General features: G+C 42.4%; 2 protein-coding genes across 2 annotated transcripts in view; both read left to right on the top strand.

Moving 5' to 3' along the window:
• The window catches only part of LOC118401088 (serine/threonine-protein phosphatase 2A 56 kDa regulatory subunit delta isoform-like), a 633889-nt gene that overhangs the window by 122545 nt on the left and 487621 nt on the right, over window positions 1-23723 (top strand). The window lies entirely within an intron of this gene.
• LOC118401128 (tight junction-associated protein 1-like) overlaps window positions 14091-23723 on the top strand; it is a 130467-nt gene continuing 120834 nt past the window's right edge. The window contains 1 exon segment of the mRNA XM_035798397.2: window positions 14091-14505. The gene's annotated coding sequence lies outside the window, so the exon portion shown is untranslated.

A 23723-nucleotide genomic window follows, 5' to 3' on the forward strand; every position in this document is an offset into this window, starting at 1 on the left:
GGAGATGCACTTGTCAGCCAGTTCACATGTCAGACCTCTGATGTTTCTCTTTATAAATACCCCTCCAGCTATTTAAAAGAGGTGCCAGATTTCAAGGTGGACAGGGTGGTGAGAGGTGCTGCTGTGCTTCTCATGCGTGTTTTCTCCCCATTGACACCACAGCAAGAAGCCTGCGTCACCATCAGACGAGGAGTTCCTTTAATAACTGGACACCTGATACGCGACTTCTGAAGGAGGGGGCAAAGGTCGCCTGTAAGACTGGGTATCAGTCATGCAGATGGTAAAGGTTTGGAACAAGGGCAGGGTGACACTGTTGATACACAACATCAACCGAGTGAACTCTCCAGGTCCCTCAAAACCATATACAGTAGACAGCTTGATCATCTCTCACACCAATAATACTATGAATTGAGGATATTGAATCCTAATAAATACATTCAGCCAAGTTATTCCTCATAGCTGCTTCACCACACAACTACAAAATATCCCTTTTAACATAAACATGTCCAAAACAAAGACATTTCTTGATTGATCTGATGATATCCTAGTTTAGATGATAGGGTCTATTGTTGCCTCCAATGAACGATGAAGCAGGTGTGACTCAGTCAGTGTTCATCACACACTGAGCATTAGCCATCACTTCATCCTCTAGTGAGAAAACCAATTTCCGTCTCCACTCCTATAAACACCTGACGTGTGAAAAACAACACAACCCCAAAGCATACATGTACCACCAAATATCTCGGAAGTCATGAGGTAAAAAAAAACATGAAACAGAGCTGGAGAATGGGGTGTGTATTGCATAATATTCTCTCAGTGAAAAACGTTATTTGATCGTAAACACTTTTGAGACCTTCATATTTGTCGCGTAGCCGTAGGACTGGAGTTGTGTTTTCCTGACATAGAGTTCTCTGGCTCCTGACGCTGTCTCATGGGTCGGCTGCACTCCGCAGCAGGGGAGGCACCCGCTCAGTCAGTGGTAGCAGGAGGTGATGAAATGTGTCGCTATTTCAAGTCAGACGTGGGACACTGCCTTTGAAGTCTGAACTTCCCTGAGATTACACTTCTACCCGCGCTGTCATCTTCCACCACTACACACACTGTGACACATGCAGCACCCTGGCCTGTTCTATACCAATACTCTGTGTAGTCTACTCCCTAGAGTGCTATTTCATCAATAACATGAGCATTAGACAGAAAACAGCACTGCCGACAATCTAAAATAACGGTGTCGTAGAAACCATAATGACAAGAGCAGCTGCTAAAGTCAGGAGGGATTCACTAAACTAATGCACATACTTGTCATAGCTCCCATTGCTCCAGAGAGTGGAGATGGGCTTCACATTGTTTTTAAAGCAGCTGGGGTGAGGCTGGGGCTGGGCATTGTCTTTCTTCCCACACCAGGATCGTGGACATAATCTACAGCCCACCAGGTCAGGGGTGGGGTGGTAGGGGACTGTAAGGTCCTTGTCATCGTCATTTATAAAAATAGAGCATCACACCCAATCCAGGGGTCCTCACAAACCAGCTGCCTCACAGCAGCAGAACCTTAATCAGACGGGACAATAAAGGGCAAATTAGGAGCAGATTGCTGATTAGCAGTGGGTTCTGATAACAGGCAAACAGTTGTGCAATGATTACTAATTACTCCCCCCCACCATTGCAGTGTGGGTAATTGAGGCAAGGATAATGAGTTATTAAGGGGGTTGTGTCCTCAGGGCAATCAAAGATGTGATTGCACTGTCTGTGGGGTTTAGGGGTGACCTCTTTTTGGCTATTTAGGGTATGGCACTTTGGCACACTCAAGAGAATGGTGTTAAGATGAAGAATCGTCAAGATCACTAAACAGAAACTTCATGCAAATCTAATGATGGTCATCAAGAAATGGTATCAAAGTGAGTATGTGATGTGTCAATGGTGGCACCCCCCACATAAATGTGAACAGTTTCTGAGAGAACTGGGGGATACATTTTCCCTTCATGCCAGAGCTGTCCAGCCCAATAGATGGGTTTTGAGTTGAGGAGGCATGGGTTTTGAGTTGAGGTTCCTCCACGTTTCAAGGTATTATCAAGGTCAAGACAAGGCCCTGATCACAGTAACAATTTAGTGTATTAAACGTTAGTGGTTAAGAGTAAGATTAGACAGTCTGTTAACCTGGATAGAGAAGAAGAAGAACTGGGTAAGGGATTCTTGTTACTAGTCAGTTGTTTCCAGATTTAATTGAACTTTCCTTGATTTACCTAGTCGTCGTAGGGTTGCATACGCTCTTCGAAAAGTGGTTATTTGGCTGTCCCAATATGAGAACCCTTATTGGTTCCAGGTAGAACCCTTTTTGGTTGCAGGTAGAAACCTTTTGGGTTCCATGTAGAACCCTCTGTGGAAAGGATTCTGCATGAAAGCCAAAAGGGTTCTACCTGGAACCAAAAATGGTTCTTCAAAGGGTTCTCCTATGGTAACATCTGAAGAACTGTTTTAGGTTCTAGATAGCTCATTTTTTTCTTACCCCTCTCCACTTACCACACTTTTCATAAAAATACCATCGGCTACACATATTACTAAAATGTAAACTTGCGTACATGCTACATCTCAACTGCTAACTCGGGAGGTAGCTCACGGCGTTTGCCTGACAATTGCCACCTGTGAAGCAGGGCAGTGTAAACAGAATTGTCTCATTGAGCCAACACTCCTACACAGTGGCGACCAGTCATTCAGGGCATATTTAATATACCCTGTAAGGGCCAATGCTGGACAGGAGAAGCAGGTACGGGGACTCAGACATTTAATCGGAAACAGACATAGAACAAGACAGGAACAGCGTCAGCACATGGGTAACATGGCCATATGACAAACAATGCAGAAGCGGGGAACAGAGCTGGGGAACTGACAAATATAGGGAAAGTAATAAACAGGTGATCGAGTGAGTCCAGGGGAGTCCAATATCGCTGAAGCGAATGACGAGGGAAGGTAGGTATGCATAAATGATGGTGGCAGGAGTGCGTAATGCAGGGCAGCCTGGTGCCCTCGAGTGCCAGGGGGGAAGAGCGGGAACATGCGTGACAGTACCCCCCCTCCCCTCTAGGGGCGCCACCCGGTGTCCCACCTGGGCAAGCCGGCCGAGACATGGGTGCTGGGCAAGCCAGCTGGGGGTAAACTCCCCACGAACCGGCAGAGGCGTGGGAGCCTGGCGAGCTGGCTGCGGCATGAAAGCCTGATGATCCGGCGGAGCATGATGTGGGATGGGAACCTGCCGAGCCAACCGAGGCAAGGAAACCTCTCGAGCCAGCTAGGACGTGGAAGCTGGCTAGGTACTCCCGGTTCCATCGGCGGCGGAATCAAAGTCTGACGTCACCAACAAAACAAGAAAACTCATGGGTCGGCTGGGCGAACAAGATCTGACGATCCGGCTGAGGCCCGACGTAGCCAGCTAGGGTGTTGAAGCCCGACGAGCTGGCTAGGCACCCCCGGTTCCATCGGTGGCGACCCAGGACCAACGTCAACACCAAACAGAACGCCAGTACTCCCGATGCTTCGTGTGATGGCTGCTGCATTCTGCAAGGGCCGACGCCGGACAGGAGAATCAGGTACAGGGAGTCAGACATTTATTCGGAAACAGACATAGAACAAATCAAATCAAATCAGATGGGATGGCGTATCGCTGCAGAATGCTGTGGTAGCCATGCTGGTTAAGTGTGCCTTAAATTCTAAATAAATCACTGACAGTGTCACAGCAAAGCACCCCCACACCACCACACCTCCTCCTCCATGCTTCACGGTGAAAACTACACATGTGGAGATCATCCCCTCACCTACTCTGCATCTCACAAAGACTTGGCTGGAACCATAAATCTCAAATTTGGACTCATCAGACCAAAGGACAGATTTCCACAGGTCTAATGTCCGTTGCTCGTGTTTCTTAGCCCAAGTAAGTCTCTTCCTTCTTCTTGGCTCAAATGCACTAGGAAGGAAAGAAATTCTACTTTTAACAAGGCACACCTCATGAAGCTGGTTGAGTGAATGCCAAGAGTGTGCAAAGCTGTCATCAAGGCAAAGGGTGGCAACTTTGAAGATTCTCAAATATAAAATATATTTTGATTTGTTTAATACTTTTTTGGTTACTACATGATTCCATGTTTTATTTCATAGTGTTGATGTCTTCACTATTATTGTACAATGTAGAAAATAGTAACAAAAAATAAAGAAAAACCCTTGAATAGGTGTGTCCAAACTTTTGACTGGTACTGTATATAAAAAATATACAGTACCAGTGTATGGATACATATATACACTGTATATAACATTTTTTGTTGTTGTTGTTGCCTGTTTTGCATGTTATTTTGACATTAATACGTGTCACAAAAAAGTTCCAAAATGCAGTTGTTTCAGCCTAGCTCAGTGCTTTCTGTGGTTGTTCACATTATATCTACATTAGCTTTGATTGGACTGATGCAACTTTGAACTTTCATTATACTTTCAAAATCTTAGCTAGCAGGCTAGCAGTCATCATCATGCATCAAGTTGACAATCTACTGGAAAATCATTTTCACTCCTTGTCATATGAAAATAAATTATAGATAGAACGTTTCAGTGCTCATCTTCAATTGAACTTCAACATTACACAACAAGTTGGAAATCACAAAATCAACAATGAGTGGTTTGGAAGGAATCAGTGGCTTACTTCAAGCATTGCAAAGAAATCACTAGCTTGCTATTCAATGGAGTGGATGTGTGGTCCCAGTCTGGGTTTAAGAATCTCTTTTCCAAACATTCAACATTGGCCATGCTGTCAATCCCGCATGACTTCTGCCGCCAACAAAACACCCGGAAACTCGGAACTGGGAAATCTCGGACTTCAGTGAGTTCAAGACACCTGGGACCTTGGGAAAAAAGACCACTAACGTGACCACTAACGTGACTACTAACGTGACTACTAACGTGATCACTTACGAAGATCACCAACGTCATGATTCCTAGTTGTCTTGAAAGTACCATAAATTAAGAGAATGACAGACTTTGACACAGTTTGCCCATGAAGGATCACCGCGGCACTTTCCTGTTCAAGTGAGCACAGCACAGCAAGGTGAGTCCAAAAATGTATTGTATGCTGTTGCCTAAATTATGTAATATGCCATGGAGACATGTCTACTAAAGTTAAGAAAGTAATAAGTGTATGTTGTGTAGTAAACCGTTAGTAGACCATGTGCCTCGGTGTAACGGTTTTCTGTATGTGAAGGAGAGGCGGACCAAAATGCGGCGTGGCTATTGCGATCCATGTTTAATCAAACAAAGTCAACACGAATCAAAATAGAAAAACAAACGTAACACGAAAACCGAAACAGCCTAATACTGGTGCAAAGTAACACAGCGACAGAACAAGGACAATCACCCACAAAACCCAACACCAAACAGGCTACCTGCCATGCATAGGTGTAATTAGGTGGCAGGGAAGTCAGGCGCAGGAGAGTCAAATGGAGTGTAAAAATGGAGTCTTTTAATAAAGTCCAACGAGTATGCTCCATAACACTAACTGTACATAAACAAATAGACATGGGTACGAGGACCCGACGCGCACCTAAACAACAATCACACTACACTGACAATAAAACGGCATATATATATATATATATATATATATTATTATTATTATATTAAAACAATCTCTGACAAAGACATGAGGGGAAACAGAAGGTTAAATACACAACAGGTAATGAATGGGATAGAAAACAGGTGTGTGGGAAGACAAGACAAAACCAATTGAAAATGAAAAAAGGATCAATGATGGCTAGAAGACCGGTGACGTCGAACGCCGAGCACCGCCCGAACAAGGAGAGGCAACGACTTCGGCAGAAGTCGTGACACTACCTAAATATGGTTCCCAATCAGAGACAATGACGAACACCTGCCTCTGATTGAGAACCATATCAGGCCAAACATAGAACTAGACAAACTAGACAATAAACATAGAATGCCCAACCAGATCACACCCTGACCAACCAAAACATAGAAACATACAAAGCAAACTATGGTCAGGGTGTGACACTCGGCCTAATAATTAGGTATCTTTTCCCCTCATAATTTAGCCTACTGTTCTGACTTGGTGGTGCATATTTAGCCTATAGCCTGTTTAATAGAAATGTCATCATCGAATATTGTAAGAGCTTTCATTGTCTGCTTATGTGCCCCTTCTATTTATTCTACGGTTCTGACTTGGTGTACAGGGAGAATACTGTAACAATGGCCATGGTAGCCTAGCCACCCAAAGTTTCAATATAAACCAAATTTGATCAGATTCACATTTTCTCAGAACACAAATAAATGGGCCTGTTTTAGTTTATAAATACATACCTTAGGCTACAATAACATGATGTTACGTTTCCCCTGGCGAAGCCCAGATGGGATCAGAGCGCATAGGCTTCTCTAGGCTACCTGCAGCTGTGGTTTGCTACAGTAGGCTACAGTTGATCAGACTTAAGCACAGACTAATTTTGCATGTTGACAAATCACAAGGCATTTTATTTAACAAAATTGGTGGCGGTTATGAGCTTCCATATAAAACATCTGGTTCAGTCCTAATTTGCTTTTACCACATGTAATGATTGGCATGATATTGATACAAATGTAGCCTGGTTTGTTGGAAGGTAGGCCTATTGTACTTTTATATTCGCATGAGAGGGTTAATCGCAAATTTTTTATAGCATAACGTGCTTTTAGCAACTGTGCTTTTGTCTTGAAGCTAAAATGTAATGAGTGTATCCTATAGGTGAGAATATAAGCCCTTTAATTGTCTGCACATGCTTGTGAATTGTTGCATTATTGAAGAGTGTAATATGGTTTGGTTGCATTATTCAATAGTGTAATATGATTTAGAAGAAATGTTTCTGTCATTATTGAATAGTTTGTGCTTACTGGCTAGTGGCTACTATGATATTTACTGTCAATTTGAGCTGTGGACCAAGAATAATGTGACGCCAGCCACAACGAAAGGGAAGGCAATTATTTAATGTGAATTAAAAAGTAGAACTCTCTTTCGCCACGCCTCAGACTCTGTCATTTAACTTGGCAAGTCAGTTAAGAACAAATTCTTATTTTACATTGACGGCCTACCACTGCCAAACCCTCCCCTAACCCGGACGACACTGGGCCAGTTGTACGCTGCCCTATAGAACTCACGATCATGGCTGGTAATGATACAGCCTGGGATCAAACCAGGGTCTGTAGTGACATCTCTAATACTGAGATACTGTGCCTTAGACTGCTGTCCATTTCGGGAGATCATTTTTTAAACTATGGTGCACATTAATGTTAGAAACGTATCATTCTCGTTATATTTGTTGTTATCGCATCAATTCAGGCTATCTCCCAGCTCTGCTACACATAACAGTTATAGCCATAATGAATAAGGTCTACATTTTTTTAATACAATGCCAAGTCATGCTCTCTTTTAAATGGCCTCCAATGGTGTATTCGGGACTGGTACAGAATCCAATAGCTTATCAGTGTACAAAACACAAGTTGTCGAATATACTATCCCATAAATATACTATCCCATAAAACATTGAAATAACTTGTTTTTTTTTCATCTGACATTGCCTGTTTCCAGCGCTAAGGTGGAAAGCGGGTCTTTTTTAAATCCTTTAAATCAGAGGGGCCAGTGGCGGTTTACATGTCTATGCTTGTTATTTTCACGTTGAGATTTACAACCATGTTTTTCAATGGCTCAGCAATTAAAGCAGAGAAGTGTTATTTCGGAGTCCAGCTGATAACCTCTAATTAGTGGTTGTGTCTGACAGAAAATCTGACTTGAAAGAGAGGCATGAAGTAACATAATGAGACAGGTCTCGTCAATTAAACATTTCCCCTTACTGCGTTTTCATTAACCGTTCACATCTGAAGTGCAACACGAAGCACTTCCATGTCTCCATAATGCTTAAAGACTCCTCAGTTTCCGGCAAGTGAAAATGTCAGCTGTTGTTTTCATATTAATTGCCGTATTTACAGTGGTGGAAAAAATATCCAATTGTCATATCTGATTAAAAGTAAAGATACATTCATAGAAAATGACTCAAGTAAAAGTGAAAGTCACTGTCACGCCCTGGTCGAAGTATTTTGTGTTTTTCTTCATGTATTTGGTCAGGCCAGGGTGTGACATGGGTTTTTGTATGTGGTGTGTAGCTTAGTGGGGTTGTAGCTTAGTGGGATTGTAGCTTAGTGGGATTGTAGCTTAGTGGGGTGTTCTAGGAAAGTCTATGGCTGTCTGAAGTGGTTCTCAATCAGAGGCAGGTGGTTATCGTTGTCTCTGATTGGGAACCATATTTAGGCAGCCATATTCTTTGGTTGTATTGTGGGTGATTGTCCTGAGTGTCTTGATGTCCTTGTTAGTTGACACATGTATAGGCTGTTTCGTTTTGTAGTGTTCGTGGTTTACGTTTGTTTAAATAAACATGGATCGAAATCGACACGCTGCAGTTTGGTCCAACTCTCCTTCACCATTAGAAAACCGTAACAGTCACCCAGTAAAATACTACTTGAGTAAAAGTTTTAAAGTATTTGGTTTTAAATATACTTAAGTATCAAAAGTAAATGACATTACTATAATATACTTAAGTGTCAAAAGTAAAAGTATAAATAATTTCACATTCCTTATCTTAAGCAAACCATAAGGCACTATGTTATTGTTTTTTAAATTTATAGCCAGGGTTAGGTACACTCCAACACTCAGACATAATTGACAAAACAAGCATTTGTGTTTAGTGACCTAGATCAGGGATGAACATGGATGTTTTCGTGATAAATGTGTGAATTGGACCATTTTCCTGTTCTGCTAAGCATTCGAAATACTTTTGGGTGACAGGGAAAATGTATGGAGTAAAAACTGAATTATTTTCTTCAGCAATGTAGTGGAGTAAACGTGAAGGTTGTCAAAAAATCTAAATAGTCAAGTCAAGTACAGATACCCCCAAAAATGATTTAAGTAGTACTTTAAAGTATTATTACTTAAGTACTTTACACCACTGAATATTTAAATGTCACTAGATCCAAATACTGATTTCTCCAATAAAAATGTCCTAGATACTGTAGATTTTTGAATTGGTATCACCTTTTGTAGAACCAAACTCTTCCCACTAAATGTCTACCATCCATCCAATGTGTCCAATATTATAAATACTGCTTTAATCAGTAGACTGCCTAGATTGGTGTGTCAGATGAGCATATTGATCTTTTGGAGAGGAATCTCTGTCACCTATCCTCCCCTTGTGGTTCTGTCTGGTAATGCTAGATATAAAGACAAGATAGTGATTTTCCTCTCATTTATTTGAAGGCTGCATACAACTGTTGTCTCATTTAATCCTATTAGAGATGTCCAGGAGTTACTTTCATTTACATTTTAGTCATTTACAGTAGTTACTGCATACATTTTCATACTTGTCCCCTGTGGGAATCAAACCCACTACCCTGGCATTGCAAGCACCGTGCTCAGGACAATCACTCTTCAGTAAAATGTAATGTCTGAGAGCTCTGAATCTGCAATTCAACAATCCCTCTTAGTTTACGTTGGTGAATAACACTTCAAATAGTGAGGATTGTAAGTAGTTGTTTAGTGAGTGGCCTTGCCATCACTTAAGCGAAACAGGCATGTTGGTTTTGTGAGCAATATGACGCTCCATCAGAAGCCAACGGGGGAGAAGATCTGGCAGGCCCTATCACTCTGCCCACATTAGTGACATGAAGCTCTGCCACGCTACACTACGCACCAGCGGAAGAGGAGCAGATTTTCCCGCTGTGGCACGAATGGGTTTTCCAGCAGCCCAGAACACTCTCCAACCAAGGAAAACAAACATAGCCTAGGGCTGAACCTGCTGGTGTGAACAGGGGAAATGATAGCTCGCTCTCGAGGTTCAAGTTGCCTCTTCAAAAAAACATTGTACATTTTTCATCATGAGAGTATTGGAATACAAATGTTTGTAGTTTTATGTGTGGCATACTAATAGAACCCTTCCTATCCAGTTAACACAAATAACCAGCATTGCCTATTGCAGAATGGCTCCTAGTTTAAGTTGGATTATTATAAGTTTGATTAGAATTAGTTTTCTCTTTTAAACATAAAGATAAATATATTGAAAGTGGATGTAAGAACTGAACCACCAATTTAGCAGCTTAGTGCAGGGTTTCCTAAACTCGGTCCTGTGGCCCTCCCTAGGTGCACGTTTTGGTTTGAGAAGTATGCACTATACAGCTGATTCAAATCATCAAAGCTTGATGATGAGTTAGATGGTTATTTGAATCAGCTTGTGTTGTGCTAGGGCAAAAACCAAAACGTGCACCCAGGGGGGGGGACCGAATTTGCGAAACCCTGGCTTAGTGTATTAACACACAATGTATTCAAAAAGTTGTTTGAGTAAAAACATAAAGCCTGGATGATGGTTGCATTATACCAACACAATGGTTTCCTATGATGTTTGTAACTCAAACGATGGAATGACCAAAATTACAGGCTGCAGTGTCACCAACAGTGTGCTAAATGTGTGCAGAGTTTTGTTTTTAGTACTTCTTTTACAGAGCTTTGTGAAAGGTTTTTGGGCATGTTCTACCATCAAATTACATATTGTATTTTGAGAAAGGATTGACCTTTTCATGCAATTCTTTAAACTATTCCTACATAAACAATAGAGCAACTACAGTCATTGAAATGTCTAATCTGCTTCTCTCTGCTGCTCAGGCCTAGGATAGATAGGGCACCCCTCCCCCACCTGTGCAGATTTGAGAGGATTACGTTTGACAAGGAGACACACTGGCTACAACGCTCTGGTTTGATGGTTTTTGCATGTGAAGGGGGGAAATTATTCATGCTGACTCTGTGCTTTTAATTCATTAGATTTTTTTGTAGCTCCTCCACCTAAAATGCAAATAACTCTCTCCCCAGCCAGCTCCCCGTCATGATGTGAGGCTTGCTGGAGTGCTGTGCCAGTGAACTCTGACCCCTCTGGCGTGAAATGTGTTCACTACCTTCTGTTCCCAGGTCAGCTGTCTGCTCTTCTGACAGGCAGGTAGAGCATTAGTATGCAACCTCCTGCTGGTGAACAACTTCCACCACAGCTAGCGCATTAGAATATAGAGAGATATATAACTGCAGGAGCATTGTTTTGTTCTGTTGAGAGATGAATGCAGATTAATACATTTTCTTACTGGAGGGTATGAGAAGGTGTGGTTGACAACATTGTTTGAAACATTTCTCAACAATTACTTCTGAGAAAAAGCACGAGTGGGGGGGGGGGGCTTATATAATTTACCTACTTTAATCTTATATAATCATAATGTGATTCATAACTCAAAAACTATTTGTATTTGTCCAAATATAGCCTATGCCATTTCCAATTCCTGTGTAACAATTGAGTCAGTGTAAAAAGGTGGGGGGCCTGGAGTGAGCAATCATTGATTAAGTTAACTGAACAGTTTTTTTTTGCTCTGAGGAGTGCCTGGCTTTGCTCATGGAACCACAGATGTGTCAACTAGGATCTAAGACTGCCACCTGCTGCTCAGCCTCTCTCTGTAACACAGCCCAGAGGACCCGATGTACTCTTTTCTCCCAACGCTTTGTTCTGGCTCTCTGGCTCACTTTGTACAAAAAACAAAGATGTCATTCCTGCTGTATTACTTTAAATATTTGGGGTTTGCTCTGTGTACCCTATCTTTTTAACAAAAAGATTCATTATTGTTTTGTCTTCCACTCTGGATCAATTGTTTTCGATGAATGAACACTAGCAGATCTGAACAGGTTTGTTTTCATTGACTGAGCATCCCTATAGCAAAAATAGCCTATGTTGGGCTTGCCAGAAGATACCGATCCTACCGTTATGCTTGTTTACACTGAGCTGCACTGGGGTCGGAATGCAATCATGGTTACGTTAAGATACCATGGAGCCGGTGCAAGACATGGGTCAGAAAATGTACCTTTATCCACACTGCTCCATCAAAAAGATTGAAATACTGCTAGCTTTTCCCGAAAACTGCCCTTTTCCTCCTCATGCTAGCTAGCAGTAGCCACAGCAGCCATTATAGAATGGCACATTGTGTTGAACAACAAAGAAGCTAATTGGCTGACAATGCCCAAAATGGCTGCGGTGGCTACTGCTAGTTAACATGAGGACAGGGCAGTAGTCCGGGAAAACTTGCAGTATTTCAATCTTCTCGATACATGTATCAGTGTTTGGCTAAAGGTCAAGTTTGGAGTACAGGTTTGTTATCCCATACCTGCATTGAGGTACGTATTCCATTTCAGGCGCCGGCTCCACTGTGTCTTAATGTAACCATTATTGCATTCCGACCTCAAGTGTAGCTCAGTGTAAACGACCATGATGGTAGGGTCAGTATCTTCTGGCAGATGTTGGGCCGCCCTCATTTATTTTACATCATGTAGACTATTGGGCACTTTAATGTAAACATTTAACATTTAAACATTTTAGCCTACCATTTAAATGAATGCACTTCAATTGATATCAAAGATAGCACCTTTACTAATATTGTGTCTAGTACCATAACACCACGCCAGGGAAAATGTATTGAGGAGCCTCAAATGCACCACCAGCTTGATTCTGTGTCATTTGAGGGACTTAGGATGTTTTTGTTTGTTTTGAAGCTAATTTCCTGCAATTTTACGTAGTTTAAACAAAACCCTTGACATATTTTAGGTAGGCTATTTAATAATAATAATAATTATAATGGATAAGGAAAATTAATTATATCCCCAAAAATGTTTAATTAGAATAATTTATATGAACTCTCGATTTAATTATAGATATTTTGTTTTACAAAAAGTGAATAGATCAAATTCTTTCCCTCCTTGACTTTAGAAGGTTATAGCACAGCTTTTGAATGTCATATATATCATACAGTATATATCCCTATGTGAATCAGAGTCGCTTCTTGATCTGGCTTGACTAACCTAAAGCATTGCGGATGAATGAGAGAGAGAGTACCAGTCAAGAGTGTGGACACACATACTCATTCAAGGGTTTTTCTTTATTTTTGGAATTTTCTACATTGTAGAATAATAGTGAAGACATCAACACCATGAAATAACACATCTAATCATGTAGTAACCACCCAGCTAGCACATTCATAACAAATGTTATTTCATAGTGTTGATGTCTTCACTATTATTCTACAATGACTAACAGGAACTGATTGAATCGGCCCGGACTCGGGTGTCGGACTTGGCCCGGAATCAGAATGAATGACTGCCCAGAATGAGCCCAAGTACATCGGGCCGTTTCCGTCTACCGAAACTCAGCCGATTTTGCCTACTTTTTTTACCAGAAGCGGCCCGATGCAAATGTAAATAAATGTATACAAAATTACCCGATTTAGTCATTTTAAATATTGCTATTATAAATTTTATACATACACATTATACCCATCCACAAAAATACTACACAGGACTCTTAAAGATTGTCATTTAAATGTTAATTGTATTTTTTGATCACAGAAACAATGAGAAAATATGGAAAAATAAATAATTACATGTTAATTATATAAAGCAGCCCGTGTAATCATCTGCCAGAGTAGCCCCAATCGGCCCGAGCCCCAAGTAATACATATGGGCCAGATAACTCTCAACAGAATTGGGCCGAGCATCAACTAATACATTTGGGCCACACCGGAATCGACCCGAGCTCAATCCCCGCATCCTAGCCATAAGTAATACTGCTGAATGCGGCCCAGACTCGGGCCATGACGTTGGACGAGTCTGACTCTCAGCGGAGTGCCCCGACTCTCAGCCGGAATCGTCCCAGATCCACTGTGCAAGCTGGGTGGTTACTACATGATTCCATATGTGTTGTTACATAGTGTTGATGTCTTCACTATTATTCTACAACGTAGAAAATAGTACAAATAAAGAAAAACCCCTGAATGAGTAGGTGTGTCCAAACCTTTGACTGGTATTGTAATACATTTTTATTTGTTATTTTATCAAGGAGGGTCCCCCCCACGAAACGTTGGCGCCCCCTAGGTTGGGAACCCCATGCACTAGGCTATAAAGTCCTGCAGCTAGTGCAATTAAGTTGTAAAAAAAATCCACCTGTCAGTCCTTTCCCTTAATAGCCTATTTTGAACGTCAGGACGCTCAGTACGTGGGGATTCCTAAGGATTACCCAGTGTACCCCGCGGGTAAAGATGGCGATAGAAGAGGGTAGGAGATCAACTTTATCCGGGAACAATCGTTGCTAAATGTCGGGTTGAGAGAGAATACACCGTTAGTTAGCGAGTGTGTAGTTGCTTAATGGCTAGCCACCTATTTCACTGTCATTTCGTGAGTCCAGACTACGCAACGTGATCGAATAATCGAATTGTGCCCGTGCACGAGCTTCCTTCCTTGCGACCAAACTGCAGAGTCCGTCCTGAGAAGAGCGGATAAAGTTTATTACGGATCTGACTCAACCCGCTGATTGACGCTGATTTTTTTTGTTGTTGTTGATTATTTGGCGTAACAGTCGGACACTATCTAAACAGGTAAGGTTGAAGTTTAACTGTCTGTTTCTAATAATGTAAACAAGATAACGTTTTGTAGATATTATCTGTGAACAGAAGTAGATACAACCTTTTGAAGTGGGCCACACAGAATCGAACTCGACAATGGTTATTGACATTCGCTATCGCGTGACCGTAAATAATAACACCAAGTCGACGATGGTATTTCTTAGCTAGCTAAATTGTTAACTGTGATATCAGAGAACATATTTTACATTTTTGTTTTAACTGGATAAATCATTTGCAGCAGCTGTAAATCATTGAATGGAACATTATCGCAGGTTATGTCGTGTGTAACCCAGTATCGAGAGGTGCCTGTTTGCATTCCTATATAGCCTACTGTTTATGATTTGACCGGATCGATAAATGCACCGTTTAATTATATCGATGACCCTGAGCTTTGTGTCATGCCAGTATGTTGTCAATGCATCGCTATCTCATTTGGTAAAGTAATATGGCCTCAGATTTGCTGGCTCTGATTCGGCCAAATCGTTTGATCTTAAGCACCTGTCGTTTTTTTTTCTTTTTCTTTTCTCGCTTTGAAGAAAACATCATGAAATGCGAGGTCTGGAGACAATTCATTATTTTAATGTTGAAATCAGAACTTTCATGTTCATGAACGCATTTTAAAAAACAACATTTATTCCGAATGTTGCCTACAAAATATCAAGCTGTTAGCTTCGGGATATAGGCTAATGGACAATCCTCGAAGGGCTTTAGTTTTGTAGATTCTCCTACCCGAGGTATAACAAAGCACGACCATGTTTTTCCATATATGAAATGGATGGTTGCATAAAAATATTTTACAGTAAAAGTTGTTACATTTTTCTAAATATTAGCAGTTTAGGCCCCTTTTTAAAAATCTTTACTAAAGACATGTTATGAGAAAAGCCAGTGTTTCTGTATGCAGATGACTCAACACTGTACACATCAGCTACTACCGCAGCTGAAATGACTGCAACACTTAACAAAGAGCTGCAGTTAGTTTCGAATGGGTAGCAAGGAGTTCGTCCTAAATATTTCCAAAACTAAAAGCATTGTATTTGGGACAAATCATTCACTATACCTCAACTACATCTCTTAATGAATAATGTGGAAATTGAGCAAGTTGAGGTGACTAAACTGCTTGGAGTAACCCTTGATTGTAAAACTCATAGTCATAGTCAAAACGTATTGATACAACAGTAGCTAAGATGGGGAGAAGTCTGTCCATAATAAAGTGCTGCTCTGCCTTAACATCACTATCAACAATGCAGGTCCTCCAGGCCTGAGTTTTGACTACTGTTCAGTAGTGTGGTCAGGTGTCACAAAGAGGGACTTAAGACAATAGCAGTTGGCTCAGAACAGGGTAGCACCGCTTGCTCTTAAAAGTACATGGAGAGCTAACGTTAATGACATGCATGTCAATCTCTCATGGCTCAAAGTGGAAGAGATTGACATCATCACTAGTTGTTTTTGTAAGTGTTATTGACATCCATGTATACCCCACAAGACATGCCACCAGAGGTCTCTTCACAGTCCCCAAGTCCAGAACAGACTAGGGGAGGTGCATAGTACTACATAGAACCATGACTACATGGAACTCTATACATCAGGTAACTGATGCAAGCAGTAAAATTAGATTTAAAAAAAAAAACGGGTAAAAATACACCTTATGGAACAACAGGTAATGTGAAGAGTCGCACACAAGGGTACAGGCACATTCAAATGGATACATTGTGATTGTGTTGACTGGTCTTATTAAACATTTTGGAATTTTGCCTTGGCAGCAGCTAATGAGAATCCCTAATAAATACAAACTCAAACCGTGAAGAAGAATGCCTGACAGGAGGGACTCATGTAAACGAGAATCTGATATTTCTAAAATGTGGAATACGAGTACATTTTTTGCCCTACATACACAAACAAACAAAATTGGGATATCTTAATGCTTCTTGGAAATATAGACCTGTAAACACATACACTAGTCTGAAATATCAATTATTAATATTTATGATGAATGTAAACTTCACTTTTTGGTAGCTGTTCAACAGACAACTTTACAAGTCAAATATGCTCTCATTCAGTGCTGTATGGTCCTGCCTGACAGAAATGCATAGTTACACATTTTTTTTGACGTTGTGGCAATTGTAATCAGGTCTATGGCAAGTTTGCTCACACTGAAAACTGTAACTTGCGTTATATGTTTAGCCCCTACTTGCATTTACGTTAGGGGAACCCCCTAGATTTGAATCCAAATCCAAAATCCGGTATGGCTGCCATATTGCCATTAAATGGTGGTTTAATCACCTGTATATGTACACATTGTAAATGGGGTGGGGGGATTGTGTACTGCACTTATGACCTGTACTCATGGCTATTAGTGTGTACTTCAACTATGTTAGAAATCCAATATGCCCACTATATACACTTAAAACCTTTGTCTGGATATACACTGCTCAAAAAAATAAAGGGAACACTTAAACAACACAATGTAACTCCAAGTCAATCACACTTCTGTGAAATCAAACTGTCCACTTAGGAAGCAACACTCATTGACAATGAATTTCACATGCTGTTGTGCAAATGGAATAGACAAATTATATTAAATTATAGGCAATTAGCAAGACACCCCCAATAAAGGAGTGGTTCTGCAGGTGTGGACCACAGACCACTTCTCAGTTCCTATGCTTCCTGGCTGATGTTTTGGTCACTTTTGAATGCTTGCGGTGCTTTCACTCTAGTGGTAGCATGAGACGGAGTCTACAATCCACACAAGTGGCTCAGGTAGTGCAGCTCATCCAGGATGGCACATCAATGCGAGCTGTGGCAAGAAGGTTTGCTGTGTCTGTCAGCGTAGTGTCCAGAGCATGGAGGTGCTACCAGGAGACAGGCCAGTATATCATGAGACGTGGAGGAGGCCGTAGGAGGGCAACAACCCAGCAGCAGGACCGCTACCTCCGCCTTTGTGCAAGGTGGAGCATTGCCAGAGCCCTGCAAAATGACCTCCAGCAGGCCACAAATGTGCATGTGTCTGATCAAACGGTCAGAAACAGACTCCATGAGGGTGGTATGAGGGCCCGACGTCCACAGGTGGGGGTTGTGCTTACAGCTCAACACCGTGCAGAGTGTTTTTCATTTGCCAGAGAACACCAAGATTGGCAAATTCGCCACTGGCGCCCTGTGCTCTTCACAGATGAAAGCAGGTTCACACTGAGCACATGTGACAGACGTGACAGTCTGGAGACCCCGTGGAGAACGTTCTGCTGCCTGCAACATCCTCCAGCATGACCGGTTTGGCGGTGGGTCAGTCATGGTGTGGGGTGGCATTTCTTTGGGTGGCCGCACAGCCCTCCCATGTGCTCGCCAGAGGTAGCCTGACTGCCATTAGGTACCGAGATGAGATCCTCAGACCCCTTGTGAGACCATATGCTGGTGCAGTTGGCCCTGGGTTCCTCCTAATGCAAGACAATGCTAGACCTCATGTGGCTGGAGTGTGTCAGCAGTTCCTGCAAGAGGAAGGCATTGATGCTATGGACTGGCCCGCCCGTTCCCCAGACCTGAATCCAATTGAGCACATCTGGGACATCATGTCTCACTACATCCACCAACGCCACGTTGCACCACAGACTGTCCAGGAGTTGTGTACAGATCCTTGCGACATAGGGCCGTTCATTATCATGCTGAAACATGAAGTGATGGTGGCCGTTGACAATGGTCCTCAGGAGCTCAAATCAAATTTTATTGGTCACATACACATGATTAGCAGATGTTAATGCGAGTGTAGTGAAACGCTTGTGCTTCTAGTTCCGACCATACAGTAATATCTAACAAATTATCTAACAATGTCACAAAAACTACCTCATACACAAGTGTAAAGGAATGAATAAGAATATGTACAGTTGTGGCCACAAGTTTTGAGAATGACACAAATATTAATTTTCAGTCTGCTAACTCAGTTTGTATATACTCCAGAATGTTATTAAAAGTGATCAGATGAATTGCAATTAATTGCAAAGTCCCTCTATGCCATGCAAATGAACTGAATCCCCCAAAACATTTCCACTGTATTTCAGCCTTGCCACAAATAGACAAGCTGACATCATGTCAGTGATTCTCTCAAATCAAATGTTATTTGTCACATACACATGGTTAGCAGATGTTAATGTCAGTGTAGCGAAATGCTTGTGCTTCTAGCTCCAACCATGCAGTAATATCTAACATGTAATCTAACCTAACAATTTCACAATAAATACCTTATACACACAATTGTAAAGGAATTAATATGTACATAAAAATATATGAATGAGTGCTGGCTGAACGGCATAGGCAAGATGCAGTAGATGGTATAGAGTACAGTATATACATATGAAATGAGAAATGTAGGGTATGTAAACATTATATAAAGTGGCATTGTTTAAAGTGGCTAGTGATACATTTATTACATACTTTTTTTAAATGATTAAAGTGGCTAGAGATGAGTATGTTGACAGCAGCCACTCAATGTTAGTGATGGCTGTTTTAACAGTCTGATGGCCTTGAGATAGAAGCTGTTTTTCAGTCTCCTGGTCCCCACTTTTAATGCACCTGTACTAGAGGTCGACCGATTATGATTTTTCAAAGCTGATACCGATTTATTGGAGGACCAAAAAAGCCAATCCCAATTAATTGGCCGATTTAATAAAATACAAAATAATGTATTTTTATATATGTATATAATACATCAATAAAATCAATTTAGCCTCAAGTAAATAATGAAACATGTTCAATTTGGTTTAAATAATGCATAAACAAAGTGTTGGAGAAGAAAGTAAAAGTGCAATATGTGCTATGTAAGAAAGCTAACGTTTCAGTTCCTTGCTCAGAACATGAGAACATATGAAAGCTGGTGGTTCCTTTTAACATGAATCTTCAATATTCCCAGTTAAGAAGTTTTAGGTTGTGGTTAGTATAGGACTATTTCCCTCTATACCATTTTTATTTAATTAACCTTTGACTATTGGATGTTCTTATAGGCACTTTAGTATTGCCAGTGTAACAGTATAGCTTCCGACCCTCTAGTTGGCGCGCGCTAACTAGCTAGCCATTTCACTTCTGTTCCACCAGCCTCATCTCGGGAGTTGATAGGCTTGAAGTTATAAACAGCACAATGTTTGACGCAATGCTTGAAGCTGCTGGCAAAATGCACGAAAGTGCTGTTTGAATGAATACATGCCTGCTTCTGCCTACCACCACTCAGTCGGATTAAATGCAACGCAGGACACGCTAGATAATTTCTATTAATATCATCAACCATGTGTAGTTTTATTTTATTTATCCGTTATTTTACCAGGTAAATTGACTGAGAACACATTCTCATTTGCAGCAATGACCTGGGGAATAGTTACAGGGGAGAGGAGGGTAATGAATGAGCCAATTGTAAACTGGGGATTGTTAGGTGACCGTGATGGTTTGAGGGCCAGATTGGGAATTTAACCAGGACACCAGGGTTAACACCCCTACTATTACCATAACTGCCATGGGATCTTAAATGACCTCAGAGAGTCAGGACAACCCTTTTAACGTCCCATCCGAAAGACAGCACCCTACACAGGGCAGTGTCCCCAATCACTGCCTTGGGCCCAATCACTGCCTTTGAGCCTCCTACTGGCCCTCCAACACCACTTCCAGTAGCATCTGGTCTCCCATCCAGGAACTTACCTGGACCAACCCTGCTTCGCTTCAGAAGCAAGCCAGCAGTGGTTTGCAGGGTGGTATGCTGCTGGCTGTGATTATGATTGATTGTTTTTCATAAGATCTGTTTAAGGCTAGCTAGCAACTTACCATGGCTTACTGCATTCGTGTAACAGGCTCCTTGTGGAGTGCAACGAGAGAGAGGCAGGTAGTTATTGCGTTGGACCAGTTAACTGTAAGGTTGCTAGAATGGATCCCCCGAGCTGACAAGGTGAAAATCTGTCATTCTACCCCTAAACAAGGCAGTTAACCCACCGTTCCTAGGCCGTCATTGAAAGTAAGAATGTGTTCTTAACTGACTTGCCTAGTTAAATAAAGGTATAAAAATAAATAAAATAATTGGCAAATGGGCGCCCAAAAATACCAATTTCCGATTGTTATGAGAACTTGAAATCGGCCCTAATTAATCGGCCATTCCGATTAATCGGCTGACCTCTAACCTGTACTGACCTCGCCTTCTGGATGATAGCGGGGTGAACAGGTGGTGGCTCGGTGGTTGTTGTCCTTGATGATCTTTTTGGTCTTCTTGTGAGATCGGGTGATGTAGGTGTCCTGGAGGGCAGGTAGTTTGCCTCCGGTGATGCGTTGTGCAGACCTCACTACCCTTACGGTTGTGAGTGTTTTTGGTGACCAGCCTAATTTCTTCAGCCTCCTGAGGTTGAAGACGCGCTGTTGCGCCTTCTTCACCACACTGTCTGTGTGGGTGGACCATTTCAGTTTTTATGTGATGTGTACGCCGAGGAACTTAACTTTCCACCTTCTCCACTACTGTCCCGTCAATGTGGATAGGGGTCTGCTCCCTCTGCTGTTTCCTGAAGTCCACGATCATCTCCTTTGTTTTGTTGACATTGAGTGTGAGGTTATTTTCCTGACGCCACACTCCGTGGGCCCTCACCACCTCCCTGTAGGCCGTCTCGTCATTGTTGGTAATCAAGCCTACCACTGTAGTGTCGTCTGTAAACTTGATGATTGAGTTGGAGGCGTGCATGGCCATGCAGTCATGTTTGAACAGGGAGTACTGGAGAGGGCTGAGAACGCACCCTTGTGGGGCCCCAGTGTTGAGGATCAGCGGGGTGGAGATGTTGTTACCTACCCTCACCACCTGGGGGCGGACCATCAGGAAGTCCAGGACCCAGTTGCACAGGGCGGGGTCAAGACCCAGGGTCTTGAGTTTAATGACGAGTTTGGAGGGTACTATGGTGTTAAATGCTGAGCTGTAGTTGAACAGCATTCTTACATAGGTATTCCTCTTGTTCAGATGGGATAGGGCAGTGTGATTGCGTCGTCTGTGGACCTATTGGGGCGGTAAGCAAATTGGAGTGGGTCTAGGGTGTCAGGTAGGGTGGAGGTGATATGGTCCTTGACCTGTCTCTCAAAGCACTTCATGATGACGGAAGTGAGTGCTTCGGGGTGATAGTCATTTAGCTCAGTTTCCTTCGCTTTCTTGGGAACTACTGACTACTGGAACTGTCCCTCCCTGCTGCTGAGGTTATTCTTTGAAGAGCCTCATCAATTGCTCTGGCATCACTGAAGGCTAAATTCTTAAACAGGAACAATGGTGTCCCTCTTGAAGCATGTGGGAACAGTACACTGCGATAAGGACTGATTGAATATGTCCGTAAACACCAGCCTGCCAGCTGGTCTGGGGATGCCGTCTGGGTCGACAGCCTTGCGAGGGTTAACACGTTTAAATGTTTCACTCACGTTGGCTGCAGTGAATGAGAGCCCGCAGGTTTAGGTAGTGGGCCGTGGCACTGTATTGTCCTCAAAGCGAGCAAAGAAGTTGTTTAGTTTGTCTGGGAGCAAGACATCGTGGTCCGCGACGGGGCTGGTTTTCCTTTTGTAGTCCGTGATTGACTGTAGACCCTGCCACATACCTCTCGTGTCTGAGCCATTGAATTGCGACTACTTTGTCTCGATATTGACGCTTCGCTTGTTTGATTGCCTTGCGGAGGGAATAGCTGCACTGTTTGTTATCGGTCATGTTTCCGGTCACCTTGCCCTGATTAAAAGCAGTGGTTCGCACTTTCAGTTTTGCGCGAATGCTGCCATCAATCCACTGTTTCTGGTTGGGGAATGTTTTTAATAGACGCTGTGTGTACAACATCACCGATGCACTTGATAATGAACTCTCTCACCGAATCAGCGTATTCATTAATGTTATTGTCCGGCCCTATGCGGAAACATATCCCAGTCCACGTGACCGAAGCCATCTTGAAGCGAGGAATTGGTCGGACCTGCGTTGAACAGACCTGAGCATGGGTGCTTCCTGTTTTAGTTTCTGTCTGGTCACGGTATCTCTGTGCATTCAAATTGCCATCGATAAAATGCAATTGTGTTTATTGTCTGTAGCTTAAGCCTGCCCATACCATAAACCCACCGCTACCATGGGGCTCTCTGTTCATAATGTTGACATCAGCAAACTGCTCGCCCACACAACTCCATACATGTGGTCTGCGGTTGTGAATACGGTTGGACGTTCTATAAAATTATCTAAAATTATATTGGAGGTGGCTAATGGTGTTGAATATAACTTTCTTTATCTTGCAACAGCTTAGTCATTTTGTGACACAGCTGCACATTTTGGAGTGGCCTTTTATTGTCCCCAGTACAAGGTGCACCTGTGTAATCATGCTGTTTAATACGTTTCTTCATATGCCGCACTTGTCAGGTGGATGGATTCTTGGAAAAGGAGAAATGTTCACTAACAGGGATGTAAATACATTTGTGCACAAAATTAGAGAAAATCCTTTTGCTTATGGAACATTTCAGGAATCTTTTATTTCTGCTTATGAAACATGGGACCAACACTTTACATGTTACGTTTTTATATTTTTGTTCAGTCTACATTATTCGGTGCATTATTATCCTGTTTGGGCTTCCTCCAGACAATCATGTCCACCATCCTGGCTGTGATGGAGTTGCCGTATATGTTGACTTGGTGAGCAAGCAGGTGTTCGCTACATTGAACCTCCCGGGTGGCGCAGTGGTTAAATGCAATCAACTTATTTGTTAAATTTTTATTTGAATTTTTTTACCCCTTTTTCTACATAATTTCGTGGTATCCAATTGTTAGTAGCTACTATCTTGTCTCATCGCTACAACTCCTGTACGGGCTCGGGAGAGACTAAGGTTGAAAGTCACGCGTCCTCCGATACACAACCCAACCAAGCCGCACTGCTTCTTAACACAGCGCGCATCCAACCCGGAAGCCAGCTGCACCAATGTGTCTGAGGAAACCCTGTGCACCTGGCAACCTTGGTTAGCGTGCACTGCGCCCGGCCCGCCACAGGAGCCGCTGGTGCGCGATGAGACAAGAATATCCCTACCGGCCAAACCCTCCCTAACCCGGATGACGCTAGGCCAATTGTGCGTCGCCCCACGGACCTCCCGGTCGCGGCCGGTTACGACAGAGCCTGGGCGCGAACCCAGAGTCTCTGGTGGCACGGTTGGCGCTGCAGTACAGCGCCCTTAACCATTGCGCCACC

This window comes from Oncorhynchus keta, chromosome 2 (assembly GCF_023373465.1).
Source record: "Oncorhynchus keta strain PuntledgeMale-10-30-2019 chromosome 2, Oket_V2, whole genome shotgun sequence".
Taxonomy (NCBI): domain Eukaryota; kingdom Metazoa; phylum Chordata; class Actinopteri; order Salmoniformes; family Salmonidae; genus Oncorhynchus; species Oncorhynchus keta.